Here is a 21,498-nt window from a genome sequence, read left to right on the forward strand (position 1 = left end):
AACAGTGCAATGGTCTGCTTAAGACCACCTTAAAGGCACTTGGTGGGGGGACTTTCAAGAACTGGGAGATCAATCTACCAAAGGCCACATGGTTAGTGAATACCCGAGGTTCCACTAACCGAGCAGGCCCTGCCCAGTCAGAGCCCTTGGGAGCAGCAGATGGAGATAAGGTTCCAGTGGTACACCTGAGAGGCATGTTAGGGAAAACTGTCTGGGTGAACTCTGCTTCCAGCAAAGACAATCCTGTTCGTGGGGTGGTTTTCGCTCAAGGACCAGGTTGCACTTGGTGGGTGATGCAAAAGGATGGAGAGACCCGATGCATACCCCAAGGGGACCTTGTTCTAGGGTGAACTATATATGATACTGTGCCTGTAACTACATGTATGTATATAATTTAAAGGTTTCAATATGATGTAGCATGATGGCATGGAAAAAAATCAGGGTAGATAATGTTGGGGGTTGAATGTTTTTCTGTTACTGTGTCAATTGAAAGAATTTTTCCCATTATCATGCCAATGGAGCTGGCCGGGCTACACCCAGGGTCCCTGATGGGTCCAGACAAAGGGGTGGGTGGGGACAGCCCCGAAGGGGCCTCTGAGTCTTCCGGGAGGGCACTCGCGTTTCTGGCGAGCTGGGAGGAGGACGCCTGGGATCGTTCAGCCACGCGGCTGAGCACAGCAGAGCCAGACCCTCTGCAACCACCTGCCCTGCATCTGCCCCGTTCCAGCCTCCTGCCTCTGCGGACACAGCTGATCCCCCGGACACACACGGTGAGCGAGGAGCCACTGCTGCAGCCCGTTCCCGCCCGGGACCGGCGTGGCCGCTGCCGCCCCACCCCCCCTCCTTCCTGCCTCCATTTCCCGCCTGCCCTTTGGCAAATCAGGGCTCTGGACTAAGCACGGAGACAGCGTGCTTGCATCTAAAGGGACTGACACGGAGTTACCTATTTCATTCTGTTAGCAATTTTAACTGTTATTGTTTTCTGTTTGTATAGTTAGATATATTAGTAAAAGAGCTGTTATTCCCACCCCCCTTATCTCTGCCTCAGAGTCCTTGATTCAAACAATCATAATACTTAGGGGAGGGGAGTGGAACCAAAGTCTCTATTCCAAAGGGAAACTTCTGCCCTTACTGGCAGACACCTGTCCTTTCAAACCAGGACAGCTCTCAGGCAAAGATATGGGATTTAAAATGGCAGTTTTTCACTGGGAAAATGAAAATAAAACTACAGTAATATAAAGACCAAAACACTGACAAAGTCAGAATGCAACCTGTAACCCTGTTGTTCAGGGTGTTGGTTACATTCTGAATAATGGTACCTGTAGTTTTCTTGGAGTGACAGATGTGGTTTTGTTGAAGCAATGATTTTGGAGAAGGGTGTAGTTACTTTTTTAACATCTAGTGGCGATGAAGATAGGCCTGGTCTTCTTCTGGGAATTTAGTGGGAAAGGTTGTTCTGATGTTTCAAATTTCAGATTTTATTTAGGTAGGAAATACTTGGCTTTTCTCCTTGGGTGGGGCATCTGCCATAAGGTATAACTCCTTGTGGGGAGGAGTTGTGAGGGATGGGTCATGGAAGAGATAAGGAGCCCTGCTCCACCTGGTTTCAGCAGATGGTGATAGAATGTATACTTCTGCTTGCATCTTGCATTGCAGCTTAAGGCATTATCTACTCCTTATTCTATTACCATCTGCATCCTACCTTAATTAATACCTTCTTTCAACTCTGCTATATATTTTTATCCACAGTGAAACTTTACACACAGTTCTCACTTAAGATTAGGTTTTTCTGTGGTACTCAATGGGTTTCTTTATCTTTCTGCATTACCTACTAAGTGTAACTGGGATTTTGAGCAAAAACAATTGTATGGATTGGTTTGCCTTTGCTTGAGGTGAGCCTAATCTAAACAGTCTTAAAACACCTTTTATGTGTACTACACGAACTTTATCCCCATCCACTGTGTGCAAAGCTTCAGACTGGGCAGGAGTTGCTTGAGTGAAGGACTCTCAGGTGTTTGCTATTTAGGTGGCTTTTGTTAAGTTCATTTCTCAATTTGTGGATGTTTCCCTGCCCAGTGCCTTTAGGGTAATTTGAAGTAGTCTGTTGTACAGTTCAACTTTCCTGGCAGCTGGTGTGTGATAAGGGATATGATCTATTTATTCAATATGCTGGTTTTTGGCTGAGGTGTTTCTAAGGCTGTTCTAATGTTGTCTGACGATTCTCTCAGGGGTGCTGTGTCTTTATAGGACTTGCTTTTTTGGGCTTCAGACAGTGTTTTGAGTAGTAGTGTGAGGTACAGGGTAGGTTTCTAATGATCTAGTGGTGGCTTCTATAATTGTGATCACGTAGCACTAGCCTTGGGGGGTTTGAGGCAGTGTGATGTAGTTCATTTCCTGGGCTTCTTTATATTTATATTTGGAATACTGCTCCCCATATTAGAGAGGCCTTATCAGCTTGGCTTGCTTGATTTTAGCACATCTTACAGTTATGGATAACTTGAGGAAATGCAACTTATGGTTACATCTCCTTTTCAGTTTTGTGCCTACCTATAGGTGGCATTTTTGCCTTGATGGCTTGAGGCAGTATGGGCCTATTGAGCTAGGAACAACTCGCCTTTATGTTGCTAATTTAAATTTATTGGTGACATCTCTATTTTTGCAGCTTGATCTACTTGCTCCTTGTTTTAGTGTTCTTTATTAGCCTGACTTTTGGGGACGTGGCTGTCTACATGATGGACCTTTACAGAGAGTTTGTCTGAGTGGCAATGTTTTTGCACTCATCAGCAGCCTCAATTGGTTTTTCTTTATGTTGTTCGCTGGCCTTTTTTTACCTTTCTAGCTCACTCCACAGAGCATTGGTTACTATTTATGATTCATTATAAAGGTAGAGCCTTGGCCAGTTCTCTCTTTCAGCAGTGTCCAGGGCCAGCTGAATGGCTTTGAGTTCAGCAAGTGCACTTGATTCACCTTCTCCTTCAGTAGCTTGTGTGACTCGTCGTGTGGGGCTCCCTGCGGCCACTTTCCACTTCTGGTTCATCTCAACCATGAGACAGAAACTGTCAGTGACAAGAGCACAGCGTGTTTCTTGTGCTGGTAGTTGGTTGTATGGTGGAGCTTTTTAGCCTGGGTTACTTGTTTCTGCTCCTTCTTGTTAGTGAGACTAAAGTTTTTATCTTGTGGCCAATTTCAACTGTTTTTAAAATTTCAGGGTGATTTGTGTTTCTAATCCAGCTGTACTGTGTGATGAGAGCAATCCATGGGCTCCATGTGGTGTGGGTGGCGTGGTGGGTAGAGGAGCCTTTTCTTTAAACATCCACCCCAGCACCGGGAGTCAGGGTGACAGAAGGAGTTGTGCTTTTGTGATAATTTCTTCTGAGGTGGCTTGAACTTTCTTCTTATAGGTGGATAAGATTGTGTTGGGTTTTTGTTTTAGTTTTTCTGGGTTTTTTTGGTGAGTGTAGTTTGCTTCAGACTTTGTGTAACTTTGACTCTAGAATTCTAGTGCTCGGCCTTGAGTCTCCCCAGGCACCTTCTGCTAAAGGCTCCAGGACAAGCCATTGTTCTTGGCTGCAGAGTAAAGCACATTCCTCACCTCTGCTCCCGTCCTGACTGGGCCAAGGGCACTGCATGAGCGACTTTCTGCTTGGTCTGGGTAAAGGTTTGTTGCTGTTCAGGGCCACAGCTGGAATTGTTCTTCTTAGGGTGACAGGTAGAGAGGGCTCACAATGTGGCTGCACTCAGGAATGCATTCTCTAGAAACCTATGGCCCCTAGGAAAACTTGTGTTTCCATCTTGCTGGTTGGTGGAGACACTGTGATGATCTCATTGATCATTTCAGTGGGGATCTGGCTCTGTCCATCTTGCCACTCTACTCCCAGGAACTGGATCTCTCAGGCAGGTCCCTTGACTTTGCTCTTCTCGATGGCAAAACCTCCTTCCAGCCTAATCTGGATGATCCTCTTTCCTTTCTGAAATACTTTTATTGTCGTGTTCCTCCACACAATGATGTTATTGATGATTGCAGATGTTTTGGAGCTTTACCCTTTTCCAGTGCAGCCTGGATCAGCCCCTGGCAGATGGTGGGGCTGTGTTTCCACCCCTGGGGCAGTCGGTTCCAGGTGTGTTGCATGTCCCCCCAGGTGAATGCAAAATGAGGCCTGCACTCAGCTGCCAAAGGAATGGAGAAAAATGCATTGGCAATGTCAATGGTGCCACTTTGCTGCCTTTGCTGGAGATCCAGCGTGTCCGGCACGGCAGCGCTCAGCACTGGAGAATCAACAACTGGGAGAGAGAGGGGGTCTAGTGACTGCTGATCAGAATCCAAATTTACTCTCAGCTACACGTGCTTATATACCATTTTTAGGAAAGCTGGTCATTTTTTACTACATTGGTTGCGTTAAACGTCATACAGACAAGCTTACACATTTTCCAATATTTCTACTTGATTCATTCTTCTTTCCTGTCTCCAGTCTTGATCCAATCTTCATGGAGTCTTCAAAGCTCTGTTTGCTCTTGCCAAGGCATCATGGTTATCAAGCTGCTTATGCTGATTAAATCCACAGTACTCTGTCTTAGCTCCCACAGTGGAGTCACTTCATTCAAGGAACAATAGCCTACAGTCAATTTCTATTGTCTGACAGATTTGCCCACAGGGAAACTGGGGCTGTTGAAGGGTGAGTGGGTTTTACTGAGCACCCTTTGACTTTCTAGCCAAAATTTTATGGGTGGGGATAATGATATCTTGATTCATCTGACACTGCTGGATGTGTGCTGTTGAGGTGGCAGTTGGTACTTGTTGCACTTTCACCTTCAGGAACCTCCTGTAGATGGGTGTTCTGATAGTCCAGGCAAGGTGTTTAATTCCTCAATGCCCTCTGCCTCTACAGTAGTTTTTCCAAAAGCCCACCTGAGTCCCTTTAGGTCTTTGTAATAGCCCTTCCAGAGGAAGAGTATGCCCAGAATTCATGGAGACTCTGGGCCAGTCACATTGGGATGTTTCTGCCACCCCTTCCCAGTCAGGCTCATTTCAGCCTCCAGCAGAGTCAATTCCTGTGACCCCCCATGACCCCAGCAATGGAAACAGGTTCTGCCCCCACATGTCCCAGTGGCATTAGGGTGTACTGTGCACCAGGATCAACTAAAGGCTCTGATGTGCCAGGCCATTGGATCTACTCCATCCAAAAGACCTGGCTGTCCTGTGCCTCTCCCTGGCTAGAGGCAGGGCCCCTCTAACCCTGGTTATCATTTCCTTCCTGGGCATACATACTAGAGCAAGAAATCTATCAAGGCTGTCTACAGGTGTTATAGACACTATTGTTTTTTGAAGAAGGATTACTGTAGGTTTCAGAGATTCAGGGAGACCCCGAATTAAAGGTGTCATAATTTCAGGCTTTACAGGTAATTGCATTGGTGACTCATAGCTAGGGTTTCGTATTCGATCCCTGTTCACACTGTCTTCACTTTGTGGTTATGGGGGTTCCTGTTCTCAGAGCTGATGGGGACCCGTGGCTCCTGGGGATTCCCCCTCTCCTGGCTCCTGCTCAGGCACGCTGAGGAAGTTTTGTGGGTCTGAGGTCTCATCCTGCCCTGATCCTGACTCAGGTCCCAGGGTCCCCCTCTCCAGCATCCCCCCACTCCAGGCACTCGGGGCTTCCCCCGTTCCCTGCCAGCCCTTCCAGGCTCGGGGGTCCCGCACCCCACTCATCTCCCGGCTCCACCTCCCCTCCAGGCTGCCGGGGGTCCCCCAGCTCTGCTGCCGCCCCTCTCCCCAGGCCGGGGCTCCCGCCTTTCATCCCCCGCCTCTCCCAGGGATCCCCAAAACCGATGTCCCGCCCCGCCGGGACCGGGCCATCGCCACGTGGGCCCCTCCAAATCCCCCCAAGGAGCATTTACGGCTCATCTTCGGATTCCTGCAAGAGCCAGAAACATCCCCTCCTCACATCAATAAAACAATACCTCTCCCAGGGACACCCAAATACATTTGGGACTCGATTCCCGAATCTGCGAGGCACAAACCCCACCCCCCATCCCCCAAGAATCCGAAACCCAACCAGCCGTGCCGGAGCTGCCGCGATAGCCCCGGGCCGAGCTTCCCCTCCGCGCTCACCCGCGGGATGCAGGAATGCGATGCTGCCGGGGCCAGCGGAGCTGCGGGCTCAGCGGGCTCGCCCTGCAGCACCGCGATTCTCCGCCTGCGCCTGCTGCCCCTCTCCTGCTCCTCCTGCTCCTGCTCCTCCCATTCCTTTCTCCTCCCCTTCCTCTCTCCTCCTTCCCCTCTCTCCTCTTCCTCCCGCTGCTCCCCCGCTCGCATCCCGGACCCCCCTTTGCCACCCCCTGTGCCCCACGGCCGCCGCAGCAGCGGCTGTTGGGGAGGGGGCAGCACCCCCTGAGCCTGCAGGGGAGACAGAGCAACTGAGAGTTAGGAATCGAGCATCGAGAAATGCTTGGACTAGAAGGGGGCTGACAAAACCCTATGTTTGCTGGAATTTATGGTGCTTACAAGAACAGGGGAGAGCAAGGCTGCAGGATAAGATAAAGAGCTGGGGTGGGCGAACAGGATGCAAGGACAAAGGCACCACAGGATAAGGGGGATTCTCCAGATCCCTGAACCCAGGAAAACTGGTATCAAAGTCCAGAAGATGGGCAGAGGAGTAAAAAGAATATGTGCTAGGAGATAAGATGAAAAGTTCAACTGAGAGGAAGACTGTTTACTTTTTCCCAAGGAGCAGTGTGGAGCAGAAAGAGGCGTGTAGCTAATTTTAATATGAATCGGGGACAGGCAATGAATATGTATTAGATGTATTGTGCAATTCTAGTTTGTAGAGAATAAGAAGACAGGTGCAGGTCGCCAAAGGAGTGCGTGTTTTTGGAGGTATCCCCCTCAGCGCTGAATAAATACATTCCTACTCTTATACCTTATTTTGTGCGGTATAGAGAGTTTTTCCGCACTTCACAGGGCTGGGCAGGGGGCTCGGGGCCCCCCAGTGCAGATCCGTCCGTGCCGTCCCCTCCCCCCGAGCCCCAGTTCCGCTCCCGGGGGTCGCTGGATGCGAGGGGGTGGCGCAGGTGGGGTGGGAGTGGGGAGCGCTGGGCGCTGCGGCTCTGCCGCTGCTACAAATACCTGTTATGGCATTGGCTTCTCCTGAATATTCAGAGAAATACTGTATGTGTAGTGTCAAAATTGTTTTTTTAATATAATTTTCTTTAAAAGTAACATAGGTTAATAAAGTGCATTTGTAATAAAGAAACTACTTACTTAATTAAATAACACTCAATAAAAACACCTATTGCTAATATACCAGTTACCAACACCAACTGTCTCTAAAAACTAAAAGCCACCATCAATTAAACTTAGTAAAAAAAATAATTAAAACCACAACCAAAAAACCACAAATGCTCTTAAAAATCAAACTCATAAAATAACCATAAAAACAAATCCTAAATTATAAAATATGATTTATAAAACAGTTTGAAACTATACAATAAGTCTATTAATATACAAGAAGCTAATAAATTCATGAAATATACCTCAAAAAAAGTGTATTCTTAACCAAATACCAATCTCCCAACCATTATAACCTTTTACTTTACTATTTGTCTCTTATTTTCTTGTATTACACCTTTTTAAATCAACACAAAGAGGAACACATTTTTCATGCCACTCTCTGTGGAGTCACCACTGAGCAAATTGTTCAGTTTGGGCTCTGGCCGTGCTGGTGAATAACTCTGTGCTCTGTGGCTCTTCCCAGCAGCTGCCCAGTCCCAGCCTCAACTCTTCCCTCTTTCTCTCTTTCCTATTTCTCTACCTCACATTTCCAGTTCAGTCAAATCCATGTTCAATCAAATTCGTAGGTTGTGCTCCTGTGGTCTTATTTGCACCTTCACTAGTTTTGAGGTGTCTCACCCTGCTGGGCCCCTTCTCATCACCATCATTCTGGGATTCTGTCAGGGCTGCTCTTTCCTTTTCTTCTTCCCTCTGCTTTGAGCTGGGAATGGGCTGGAAAATGTCCAGCATGATATAAATCCACATTATAATATTGTTTTTTTGCAAATATTAAAATGCATGCTGTATGTATACTGTTATAGCAATTTTGCTATAAAAAATACAGTTTTTATTTCTGCTATTAACTAAACTTAAACATAGTAGTGAAATAGCTGATATAGTCATGCTTGTGGGAATTGAACTGCCTGCTTGGTTGAGATTCCAATGGAGAGGTGATGAAGTCCCCTGCTACAATCAGCACCAAGTATGGACCGAAGCCCAGGCTGGAGGTGATAATAAGGAAACAGACTAAAACCACAGCCAAAAAATGTGCAGGCTCTAAAAAGGCAAACCCGAGGAGGAGCCCTGCTAAACAGTTCTTGGAACATGTAAACTACTTTGGTGGAAACTGGGAGGAATTGGCCAAGTATTCCAAAGCATATGATGTATATCATATCATATCATATCATATCATATCATATCATATCATATCATATCATAAAATTACTCTGATCCCAAGGCCACGGTATTGAGAAGTTTGAAAATGATAATATCAGTAATTGGAGGATAACCAGAAGTACACCTCATAGAAAATTGGTAACTGCAATACAGTTGAGAGTCAATGTCTGCCCCACGAGAGAGATCCTGGCTCGGGGTACTTGTGGAAACTTGATAATATTGTGGTGCTGATAATGAAACATCAGCCCATATCATAGGGAACTGTCCAATTACTCAAACACCAGGAATAAAGGTACAAAGAGACACATCTGTGAGCTGTTAAAAAGAAGAACTGGACTGTGTTTCAAGAGACGATCACAACAAGTTATACAAGCCAGATTTGATATTTGTTGAAGGAGGAAAGGCATTCATGGTGAACATGACAGTCAGATACAAGCACTCCAACTCCTCCTTGAAAGTTGCTGCCAATGAGAAGGTCAGGAAATACCAATGCCTTCAACAGAGTAACTCAAGATGCATCAGACATTGAATTTGTGAGATTTCCTATAGGAGCACGAGGAAAGTGGTGTGACAAAAACTCTTCTGCTGTTGGCCCTAGGTCTCTCTAAGATGAGGCAAGAGAAGACAGTCTGGGCCCAGAGCATCCAGAGCACTGCTCTTCTCCATTGGTATGGTACATACTTTTGTGGACAAAGCTCGATGGATTGTTCCTGTTCATGAAAATAAAAAATAAGGCTGAACAACATTGCTGGACAGTGGGTAGGACATGTGGGAGCAATACAGTTCTTTCAATCATACTTTGTTGGCCACTGCCCATATTGGAGATAAATTTACCAATTTGGCCCAGGTGGATGGGCCACCTATACTTAACCTGGAAAAGAAATCTATTATCATATCTGTTTATAAGAAGCCATGAATGATCACAATTGGTTCCATCTTGTTAAGACTGTTCTCCAGAATAAGATCAGCAAGGTTAACTGAGGCATGCTCCCTCAAGCCAGGGCAAAGAGGCTTTATGAAGCAGCGGGATGCTCTGAAAAATTGATACTCCAGCAAACAATAATTTGATCTGCCAGAAGAGAACACAGGCTGCTGGGTGTTGTATTCATGGATATTGGCTAAGGCTTTTGACCACCAGCACTTTCTACGTGCTCTGCAGCAAAGGGAAGTGGACTGCCATGTCACCAGCTTGGTGAGTAACATGTGTCAGAGCATACATCTTCACATGAAAACCTCTTCAGAAAACTGACATAACCCAAAACATATACACCATCCCTAGACTAAGATACTTGGCAGATGAAATGGATACAAAAGCAGGGCTCCTTGAATCCCCTGACCTCCAGATTTGATCAACTGTCAAGGAATGGCAATGCCTAACACCGTGCACATGTGATGTCATCCTGCACTCCAGCATGAAGGATGGAGTCTGGGTATCCCAACATTGATGGGACTCATTTCAATATCTAGGCCCGAAGATTGCAAGACTTGCCCAATGTTTGGATAATAAATTAATGCTGGGGGGGATTTTTTGTCAGGGTTGGAATTAAATGTGTGAGATTTTATTTTTTGTTTGGATTTAGATGTTTATTACTTTTTATTTCTATTATAGTTTTACCAAAGGTGAGTTTTACAGTACTTTAAGTTAAACAATTTAAAATGAAGACTTTTTTTTTACAGGTATTTTAAGGATAAATTGCTTAATTAAGAAATGATGCTTAAATTATTTTTACTTTTAACTTAATAACTAACAATTTGTGGCTTGTAATGCAGACTTTTTATTTAATTATGAAATATTACTTAGACTTATGAAGAAGAAGGCCAAAAGGACAAACTTTTGTTCTAAAAGTTCTACTTGTTTTATATATATATTATTCTATTCTAAAACTTTAAAATCTTATTTCCAGCATTTTAAGATTGTTTCTGGAAAAAGAATGCTTAGGTCAAGTATATAGGAAATTATGGATGAGAGCCAGAGGGCATCAAGAAAAGATCCGGTCAATATGGGAGCTTGACCTAAGATTGAACTGCTGGATGGTTCAGTTGGTGACACAACACCAGAATGGGCAGTAGCTACTCCGAAAACTCAGTATTCACAACTGTGTAACTGGAGGAAACAGGAGTTCTGGTCCTCCCAAATTTCCCCTGCCCAAATCATGCAGCAACACATGGGGAGGGTGACTGGCTCAGGTAGCTCATGATGCAGCAGAGATCCACTTGCAGCCCATGGAGGCCCAGAATGGAGCAGGGATTCCCCTGCATCCTGTGCTGGATCCTGCTCTGCAGTAGATCCATTCCCAAAGGAGGCTATGACCAAACAGGAAGCCTGTGATGGAACAGAATCCTGCAGGACCTGTAGAACCCTGGTATCCTGATTTAGGACAAATTAAGCAGAAAACCTCTGAAAGGAGGCCCCCCCAAAAAAAATCAGACCCCCACCACTGGGTTCAGGAAGAATTTCCTCAGAGGAAAAGTGGAAAAAATCTGTTTATTTAGCAAACAAAAAAAAAACCCCACTCCCCAATACAAGAAAAAACCAGCAACAGATGACAAAAGAAACTCTTTCACCACTCTGAGAGGATGAACAAACTCAGAAAGTCTCTGGCACCAGGGAGGGCTGAATGCTTGTCATGAAAATGCAGACTCCAGGGGCTCCTCGATGTTCCTAGGTCCTGGTCCGGAACAGGTTCAGATGGTATTCAGGAAAAGAGAAGAAGGAAAGCAAAGAAAACAGTCCAGAGAAGGAAATTGGGCTGCCTAGCTAAACTAACTAATAAGGAAAAAGCAAAAACAAAGCCAGCGAGCCAAGCCAAGCAAGCAAAGCGAAAGCAAAGCAAGCAAAGCAGCAGCCAAGCCAGCAAAGTGAAAGCAAAGCCAGTGAGCCTCCCTAAGCCCAGACGATGGTGGAGGGGTGCCCGCTAACTAGACAAAACAAACCTTCACTTTCAGAGTCAATTCTGAAAGCACTGAACGTAATTCCAGAAATGAACAGCACACACAATTGGGGATACAAAGCATCGTAACATCACCCCAGGACACCTGGGGAGAGGAGCTCAACTGGAGCAGATTCTTGGTTTAATTAATGTTCACACGAGGTTCCTCAGTAGCATTCTTTGTTCCATTGGGTCCTATGGTGTCAGAATGGGCCCTTCTCTTAGACCTCATGGTGTAACAATGGCCCTTGGTTTCAATAGTTTCCATGGTGTCTACATCACCCCTTGGTTCTCAGAGGCCCCATGGTTCCAGAATGGCCCCTTGGTTCTATGAGGCACCAAAGTGTCACAATGGCCATTTGATTCCATGAGGTGCTATGTGTTTCTAGGTGTTACAAGGGCCCTTTGCGTCTATGAGCCCCCGTGTGTCACAATAGACCTTTGGCTCTGTTAGGCACCATGTTGTTACAATACAACCTTAATTCTATGAGACCCCACGGTGTCACCATGGCCCCTTCGTTCTATTAGGCCCCAGGGTGTTAATAATTGCCCCTTGGTTCCATGATCTCCCATGGTGTTCAAAATGGCCCATCGGTTCCATGAGCCCGCTTCGTGTCACAATGGCACTTTGGTTCTGTTTCGGTCCATGTTGTCAAAATGACCAATTTGATCAGACATACCAGATGGTGCCACAACGGACCCATGGTTCTGTGAGGTCCCATGGTGTCACATTGGACCCTTGGTTTTATGAGACCATGATGTCAAAATGGCTCCTTAGTTTTGTTAAGTTCCAAGGTGTCACAATGGCACCTTGGTTCTGTATGGCCCCATGGTGTCATCATAGACCATTGTTCCAAGAGGCTCCATGATGTCAAAATGGCCGCTTGGTTCCATGAGGTCCCATAGTGACGCAATGGAACCTGGGACCTATGAGGCCCCATGGTGTCACAATGACCTATTAATACCGTGAGGTCCCATGGTGTCTCAATGGACCATTGGTTCTAGGAGCCTTCATGGTGTCACAATGGCCCTTTGGCTCTGTTAGGTCCCATGGTGTCACAATACACCCTTGGGTCTATTAGGTGCCAGGTGTCACAATGACCCCTTGGTTTTCTGAGGACCTATGGTGTCACAATGGACCCTTGGTTCCATGAAGTCACGTGGTGTCACAATGGGCTCTGGGTTCTGGTGGACACCATGGTGTGATTATGATCCCTTAGTTCTGTCAGACCCCATGGTGTCAAAAGGACCATTGATACCATGCAACATAATGGTGTCACAACAGCCACTTGGTTCTGTTAGGCCCCATGGTGCCACAACACCACTTTTTTCTCTTAGGACTCATGGTGTCACAATGGCTCCTTGGTTCTCATAGGCCCGACGGTGTCACAATTCCCTTTTGTTTTTTGAGGTCCATTGGTGTCACAAGGGCATTTTGGTTTTACAAGATTCCATGATGTCAAAATGTCCCCTTGTTTCTATTTGTCCGTATGGTGTTTAAATTGGCCCGGTTGTTCTATGAGCTCCCATGGTGTTCAAAATGGTCCCTTGGTGCTATGAGGCCCTGTGGTGTCACAATGGCCCTTTTGTTCCGTGAGGCCTGATGGAATCACGGCGTCCCCTTTGTACTGTTAAGCACTATGGTGTCGCAAATGCCGGTTGGATTCCTTGGGCCCCATAGTGTCACAATTTTCCCCTGGTTCTCTTAGGAGCCATGTTGTCAGAACATCCCCTCGGTTCACACTGGCCACATGGTGTCACAATGGACCCTTGGTTCCATGAGGTCCCATGTTTTTACAATGACCCCTTGGTGTAATGAGCTCCCATAGTGTCACAACAGCCCCATCGTTCTGTTAGGCCCAATGGTGTCACAATACACCCTTATGCCATTATGCCCCAGGGCATAAAATGGTCCCCTTGGTCCTTTTAGACCCCACAGTGTTCAAAATGGCACATTGGTGCCATGAGGCCCTACGGTGTCACAACGGCACCGTGGTCCAGTCAGGCTCCATGGTGTCACAATGGTCCCTTGGTTCTGGGAGGCCCCATGATATCATAATGGCCCCTTGATTCTGGTGTGTGGGGGTGCGGAGCCACTTGTGGAGGAATAGCGAGGGGATCAGCCAGACAATCAATGTGATTGATAAAGCATAATCCAACTTTATTGAGAGCATCAGACAGTTTTATAGCCCAAAATAGCATAAATCAGCATTATTCGTATTAGTACAATTTTATTGGTTTTTACTATGTATGCCTTCTCTTATTATTGGTTATTGCAAGTGTGAGATAATCACGCCTACTGAATTTCTAGCCAAAAAGTATACCTGCTATCCCGCTGCTCGTCTTGGCTGCTACTTCCCTTATTCTTATACTTATTGCTTTATAGTATCTATCCCAGGGTTATACCTCGCTTGCTACGTGCTTCCCTGGAAGTTAAGGCCTTGATTGAACAATGGACATATGTATTACTTATCGACCAACTCTGCAAATTATGCTAGCTCTATTGCTTTTGCAAAAGTCTCTTAAAAGCAAACACTGCTGCTCAGCAAGATCTGCTTAAGAGCAAGGCCTAGCTACTACTTAGCAGGAGCTGCTCTCCTGCAACAAGGCCTCAGCCGAGCCATATCCACAGTTGTGTCCATGGCTTTCTAACCAATTCTCAACAATTCCCCCTCTTTTATGTTTTGCAAGAAAAGCATGATTCATGACATACTCTGCTATGTGTGTCATGCTTTTCTGCAAACATTGAAAAATGCAAGGAACAAACATCTAAAGATTCATGCTTTAAATATGTAACCTATAAGTCCCAAAAATTAACATTGTTCTTCGGACTTGAAATGTTACAGACTGAAAGTGCATCAGGACATGGCCAGGAATCAAGTGGGATACCAACCAAGCATGTAGAAAAAGGATTACCTGGTGTTGATAAAGACAAGCATATTGCATCTTGCCCAGTCTCATTTGCCAGGGTAACCCACACATTAGTTTTGGCTTGTGTTGGTATCCATGCTTCAGTCAGGATGAAGAAAGCAATTAGCATCCTAAGATTACCATGCCTAGATCTAGGCTGAAAATGCCCCTTAATAACATCATCCCATTTATGTTCTGGTGTACAACAGTGACGTGTAATACCTGGGATATCCCGAGAACAGACAGATTTTAGTACTACTGTAGCAGCAAACCACTCTATCTGTTGGATAGCAAACAAGAGACATCAACGTACTAAAAATCAATACCTGTTCTTACAATTTTCAACAACATACCCTACAGTTACAAGAGAAGGTTGCCAGCGATCACATTGTTCACCTCCTGAGGAAAAATGAGTGTCAATTAATGCCAAAGCCTCTCGCTGCCAATTAGTATGTTGCAGTTTTTCAGTACAAATAAGACACACAGTTTGCCGTGTGTTTGATGTAAGCAACACTTTTCCTTACATCTACTCCCTTTTATCAATACCCATGCACCTTTCTTACATTTTTTATTACAGCTTAAACATTGTCTCTTTCCTAGTCCAATTTGATCAGCAGATAATGAAGGTTGGTAAATAGCAAACTCTTCCAAATCAGAAAGAGTTGACCACTTAATGTTCCTCTTCAGAAGACTCTCGAGTTGTTGGACTAAGGGTTATACTGCCAGATGAACCCTCAGTCGCGCTCTCTCTCCTCTTGTTCCTCTTCTTCCTGGGTTTGAGGTGGAGGAGGTGCAGCCTCCGTCATCAATCACTGGACGAATCCATTTGCTGGGTACCCAAATGGGTCCTGTGGGAGCAATAACACACACATAACCTCTACTGCTATATTGTACCTCAGCAGGTCCTTGCGTCCTAGGTTGCACAGATGTAAAAAGCCATTCCAAAACAAGTGTCTGATGATCCGTTGTGAGCTGTGTGAGAGCACCCATGAGGTGATCTTTTCCCTGTAAAATAGTAATGTCAATGGGTACATCCTCCACTCTCCGAGAAACAGCTCTTTCAGAAATAATTGTAGCCAATTTTTGTAAAATCCACGTCCAACCCCTTCAACTGCCTCTAGACAATTTTGCAGTGGCCAATCAGATGGCCAATGACGCTTAGCAACTATGGTAATGTCAGCACCTGTATCCAATAAGGCTCGAAGTCGCCTTTCCTGTTGAGCAAAACGTAATATAACCTCCACAACAGGGTGCTGATCCATTGTAAGAGTAAGTAATACCAAACCTCCTGTAGATCCAAATCCACCAGTTTCTCGCAGTGGTGCTTGGGCCTCCTTAATCAACTGCTGTTGTGGAATCAGCTGAGCTATGCGGCTTCCTGCAGGAATACTGCTAGGAGGAAAACATGTATGAACCATAATCATAATCATTTCACCTGTATAATCCACATCGATAACTCCAGGTTCAACAGTTAGTCCCTGTAAAATAGTTGAAGATCGTCCCAATAATAAAGCTCCATAAGATTGTCCATTTAAAATTAAAGGTCCACAAACCCCAGTAGGAACCTTTAAAGGTTTAGAGTCTTTAAGTACAATGTCTATTGCGGTTGCCAAGTCCATGCCGAGGCTCCCTCCTGTTGCTGGCTGAAGTTCACCAGCAGGGAGCAAGGAACCTGTTGCGGTGGCTGGCTGACGTTTGCAGGCAGGGAATAACGAGGGGCTACCGGAGGTACTTGGGTGACTCGGCAGGCAGTTGGTGTCTTCGCGTCGCGTCCCCTCACGCTTGGCTTGCCATTTTTTGACTTATATCTGCAAACGTCTGTGGAATGTGAGTTACGCTGAAAGATATGGCACCAAACATTTGTAGTTTGACAGTCTCGTTGTATATGGCCGTTCCGCCCACATCGAAAACACCTCACATTGGAGTGAGACTTGTCTTAGACCCCAGCACCAACAATGTTGAAATCACCAGGCTTTGTGAGCATGAACCTACCGACTGCTGGCACAATTTCACCTTAACCAAACCAACCTATGTGACGTAATTGGCCGACAACACAACAAAAAAGGAGTTTGTCTTTTGCATCTCCAAGCTGTAGTGGGACAAAGTTCCCCTGTAATGTCGGGATGCAAACTACTAGTTATGTTTGGTTCCAAAAATTTTCCACTTACTGCAATGGAGGTGGCTTTCTCATGGGAGGATCCCTCTACCTTTCTGCATCCTACCTCAATCTTTTCACCAATTGTCCCAGTGAGCATCCGGACCCAGTCCTTTCGATCCCAGCCCCACTCATTTTGATGGTATACCTTGGAGTCATGCAACACTACGGTCGCTAAGTTGGGATCCAGGGCAGGATCCTGGAGCACTGGTGTACCTGATGGTAGCATGAGTCCATGGCCATTCAGCTGGGCTTTGGCCATGTAGGTATGGTAAGATGTAGAGGAGTATTATTACTGTTAGCATGGCTATCTGGCTTTTATGTCATTCCAAATGTCCCTTGGAGTTCACCTGCAATTATGAACACAGTAAAATCTGCCATCTAGTGGCAGTACGTTAGAATGATGGAATAATCCAACGGGTATTTATCCGATGTTGTTTTCCTACAGCATCAGATGCTACCCATGCAAATTTATTCAATGGAGTTTTCAGCACAAGTGGTACTTCTCCTACCATAGGGAGGTCTACTAAGACAGGTTGTCCAGGATAATGGGCTGTATCCTTAGGATTAGCAGGTCCTTTTAATGAAGGAATTATGCTTAGAGCTTTGGGGCAAAAAGCATTGATTTTCCAGCACCCATTCACCCCCCATCTTTCATTAACACCTTGAATGGCTTTAGGCAGCCGTTCATCCCAGTTTCCTTCCTGTGGTTTCAGAAGCTGTTTCAGGAGACCATTGGTCCTTTCTACAATTCCTTTGGCTTGAGGGTAGTAAGGGGTGTGGAAAACCCATTTTATTCCTTCACTTTGTGCCCAATCTTGCATTACTTTAGCAGTAAAGTGAGACCTATTATCAGATTGAATTTCTTGTGGTTTTGGGAAAGTCCCAAATCATATCTGCAATGCTTTAACAGTATTTTCTCCTGTAGCCCTTTTGAAGGCCTCGGCCTGTACCAATCCTGACATTATCTCAACTCCCACAAACACAAAATGTTTTCCTCCTGATCGCTTAAAGGGACCAATGTTATCTACCTGCCATGCATCCCATAAGCCTTTCCCTCCTCTCAAGTGTAATGGATCATCCTCTAAAGGATGTCTCTCCAGCCGTTTGCGACACTGCTCGCAGGCTGATACACAAGTTTTACACATTTCTCTGGTAGCAGTCCAACCTCGAGCATGAGCTTCTTTGTACAAATCCTTTGCACCTCTGTGTTGTCTTTTTACATGTAACCACTCTAGCAACCGTTCCCAATCTTCAACGATTTCTTCCTTTTTCAGGGGGCTCAATCTTGCTAATTCATCAGCTCTGTTATTCCGTTCTCCTGCTGGATTCCCATCTGTCTGGTGAGAGGCTACCCACCCCACGGCAAAACTTCCCTGACTTGCAATTTCTAAAATGTCTTGCCATTTTTTCTTTCTGCCACACTGGAATCCTATCAACTTCCCAATCATTCTGTTGCCAAAAGGTCAACCATTCTGTACAGCCTTTAAAAACAGCATAAGAATCAGTGTAAATACAACAAGGGAAGTTTTTGGTTTTTTTTTTTTTCTTTTGAAAAACACTCCAAACAGCTGTGAGCTCTCCAATTTGAGCACTGCCTTCCCCTTCTGTGATGATCTGCTCACCAGAGGAAGTGTGTAAGGCTACAGTTTTATATTTCCACACTTTTCCTTCTCTTTGGCTGAAGCATCAGTAAACCAAGCATTCACTGTCTGCTTGGGTGAGAAGGGAGGAGCTACCTTGATTACTGAAGCTGGTTTTTCCTGGCTGCTGTTCAAGTTCTCTGTTTCTTGTATTGACAAATTTTTTACAGCGCTTTCAGTGATTGGAAAAATATGACAGTAGTGTTCTATTTGAGCATATCATTTTCTCACAGAGGCCTGCTGGGCAACCCCTTCTGGAGGAGGGGTCCCAGAGGTAACTGTTTTAATGACTTTAAAAGGAACTCTCAATACAATAGGCTGCTGTCTTGTGATTTTTTTCTACTTCTATCAGAGCCAAACTGACAACAAACAGTCCTTTCTCCCATGCTGTGTAGCTTTTTTCAGCGTCTTTAAAGCCACGGGAGTAAAAACTAACAGGTCTTGCTGGGCCTTCAGGCCCTCTCTGCCATATGTGTACAGATAACCCTGAAGAAGTGAAACCCCATTCCACCTGGAAAGGATCTGTTGGGTGAATAGGGCCTAGGGCCTGAAGGGCTGTTGCTTCAAAAATCAATAATTGTAATGCTTCCTCCTGGACTCAGCTCCAGTCCCATTTCATCCCTTTTCTTGACAGATTATAAAGCGTCCTAGCAATAATTGAAAAGTCTGGAATGTGTTTTCTCCAAAATACTAACAATCCTAAAGCTTGTTGGAGTTCCTTTTTGGATTCAGGCATTTTGATCTGGTCTAAAGAGGTTAACGTTTCAGGTGGAATACATATCATTCCTCCCTTCCAGAAAATCCCCAAAAATTTTACTTCCTGTGAGGGTTTCTGTATTTTCTCTGAAGGAATCTTCAAACCAAGGCTTTCTAGGTGGGAAATTATTTCCTGTTGCACGTCCCTGACTTCTTCTTTTTCTTCTCCTATCAATACATCATCTCTGTATTGGTATACATCTACAGGATCATGTTTGGGTATGGTTTCTAGCTCTTGGGCTAAAGCGTGGTGGGCTAAGGTGGGAGACCAGTTGTTGTGACCCAGGGCCCAGTGCTTTCCCCCATGGTGTCCATGGTTTGTGGGGTCAGCCAAACCCTAAAGGCAGATTCCAAGGGGCTCTTGGTCTGTGCTGCTTCTACTTCAAGTTACAATGAATTACATACTTTTCATTACAGAGCATCTTAAAACATGACAATCAATACCTTTACTATTACCTACAGCCTATCATAACTACTCACATTACCATATTCATGTTACTATATTCCAATCACAAAAAAGTTAGTACGCTACAGTTTAATCTAGAATTGTTTTCAGTTTTCTTGTAGTGGAAAATTCTGAGATCATATCTCTACTTCCATCATGGCATTTGTCTTTGTGAAAATCTTTCTGCTTGGTAAAATCATCTTTTATTTGAGTGGATTTATCCTTTGCCCGTTCCCACTCACTTGCTCTTTGCCTTCTTAGTTATCCAGTCAGACTGGCTCAGCAATTCTTTTCTTCTACATCAAAACTTGCTATCATTTCTATACCTTCTTCAGATTCTACATTCAAAGATCTTCCTGTTATACATACATATCTGTGGGACCTTCCTGTCAAATCCTTCTCCTTCCCAGAGCGGCCCTGTCCCTCCATCCCGGCCCCTCACACCCGGTGCCCCCCGGCCCCTCCGGCCGTGCCCCCAGCAGTGCCGGCCCCGGCAGAGGCTCCGGAGCTGCTGGAGGATGAGACGTTCCCCAGGCAGCGCCAGCTGAGCCGGGCCCGGCTCCCTCATGCCGTCCCTGCCAGCAGCACTCGGGCTCCAGCAGCCTGGGCTGATCCTTTGGGATGCCCCGTGTGCTCCGGAGCACTGCCCTTTGTCAGGAACAAGCCCAGGAGCACCCGAATCATCCCCAAGGCTCTGGGATCTCCTCTGAGGCTGTGCCTGAGCCCTGAGCGGCTTTGGAGCCCGATGGGTGTCACTGCTCTGTCCCAAAATCTCGAGGCAGCAGGAACGGCAGGAGTGCCCCACCATGCCTGGCCTCATGGGCCTCACCTGAGCACGCTGTGGAGTTCCCAGCGCTCCTGCTCCATCTGCATGGCCAGGTGCTGTTCCCGTGGGGCACCTGCTCCAGCCGCTCCCGCCTCAGCAGCTGCTCCAGCTCAGCCTTCCTGACCGGCCAGCGTGAAGCACCGGCCACAGGCACAGGCACTGAACCATGCCCAGCACCAGGAAAAGCTCCAGGAAACCTTCCCAGCAGCCAAACCACCTCCTTGTGGGCAGAGCTGGGGCCACCTGAGCCCCAAAATGTGTCCAGTGCTGCCACAGCTGTCCAAAATCCCCAGGAGAGGCAGCAGAGCCATGTGTTTGTGCACAGGGATGGTGTAGCAGCAGGGCTGAAATTCCGGAAACCAGGCCCTAATTACAACAGCTCGTTAAGGGTCTGATCCTCCTTCCTTTCCTCCTCCTCCTCCTCCTCCTCCTCCTCCTTGTCCTCCTCCTCCAATTCCGCCCCCCCCCCCCCCCGCCCCCTGTGGCTGCTGTGTCAGGACCAGCAGTGGCCCAGGAAGAGCAGCAGCTCCAAACGTGCTGTGAAGACCCTGAGGAGCCCTGGCAGTGTCAGCAAGGAGCACCTGCTTTCCTCAACATGCCAGGGGAATTCAACATTCCCAGAGCTGCTGTGCCAGGGCTGAAGGACGAAAAGGCAGTGAGAGTCTGAGGGTTTTCAGGAATTGTGGTGAAAAGGCACAAGAGGTGCTGCTGTGGGCCTGAGACCTGCCTGGGGTTGGGTGCTGCCTTCCTTGCGCTCCCATCAGGGAGAGCGGTGGCGGGTGTTGCACAGGGTGTGTGCCTGGGCCGGGACACTGCTCTGCTGCCACTGGGCACCAGTGTCCAAGCTGCTGCCTTCATCTCTTCTGCCCAGGCGCTGCCAGTGCTGGTGCTGGGACCGATTGGTGCAAAGCGTGAGTTTGCCAAAGGAGCGATTTGGGCTCGTCCATCCCGCCCGAGGCCGCCATGGCCCCTGAGGGGTTGGAGCTGGCACCGGGGCGCCCCCTGCTGAGCGGGAGTGCTCCCTGCAACGCCCCCCCTGCTGGCCATGGCAATAACTGCACCAAAGATGAACAAATCGCCCTGAGCAGGTTGGAAATTTCTGTTTTCGTCTTGCTGTTTGTTCTGTTCTGTAAATTTCCTAGAATTTATCTGATATATCCTTTCTTACAATTTTTCCTGGAAGGCATTTTGGGGGATGGGTACTCTTTCAATTCCAGGAAGGTTCCTGCATTCCTTCACAGAGGTTTCTTATTCTAACCAAGACAGTTTCCAGCTCCTGTTGGGTTCCAATGTTGCAGTGTTCCAGATGGGGCAGACACTCCAAGAGCAGACAGGGTCAGACACTTGTCCACCTCATGCTCTGCCTTTTTATCCCTTGGGCCACCAAAGGCCC

The sequence above is a fragment of the Erithacus rubecula genome (genome assembly GCF_903797595.1).
Source record: "Erithacus rubecula genome assembly, contig: scaffold_234_arrow_ctg1, whole genome shotgun sequence".
NCBI lineage: Eukaryota > Metazoa > Chordata > Aves > Passeriformes > Muscicapidae > Erithacus > Erithacus rubecula.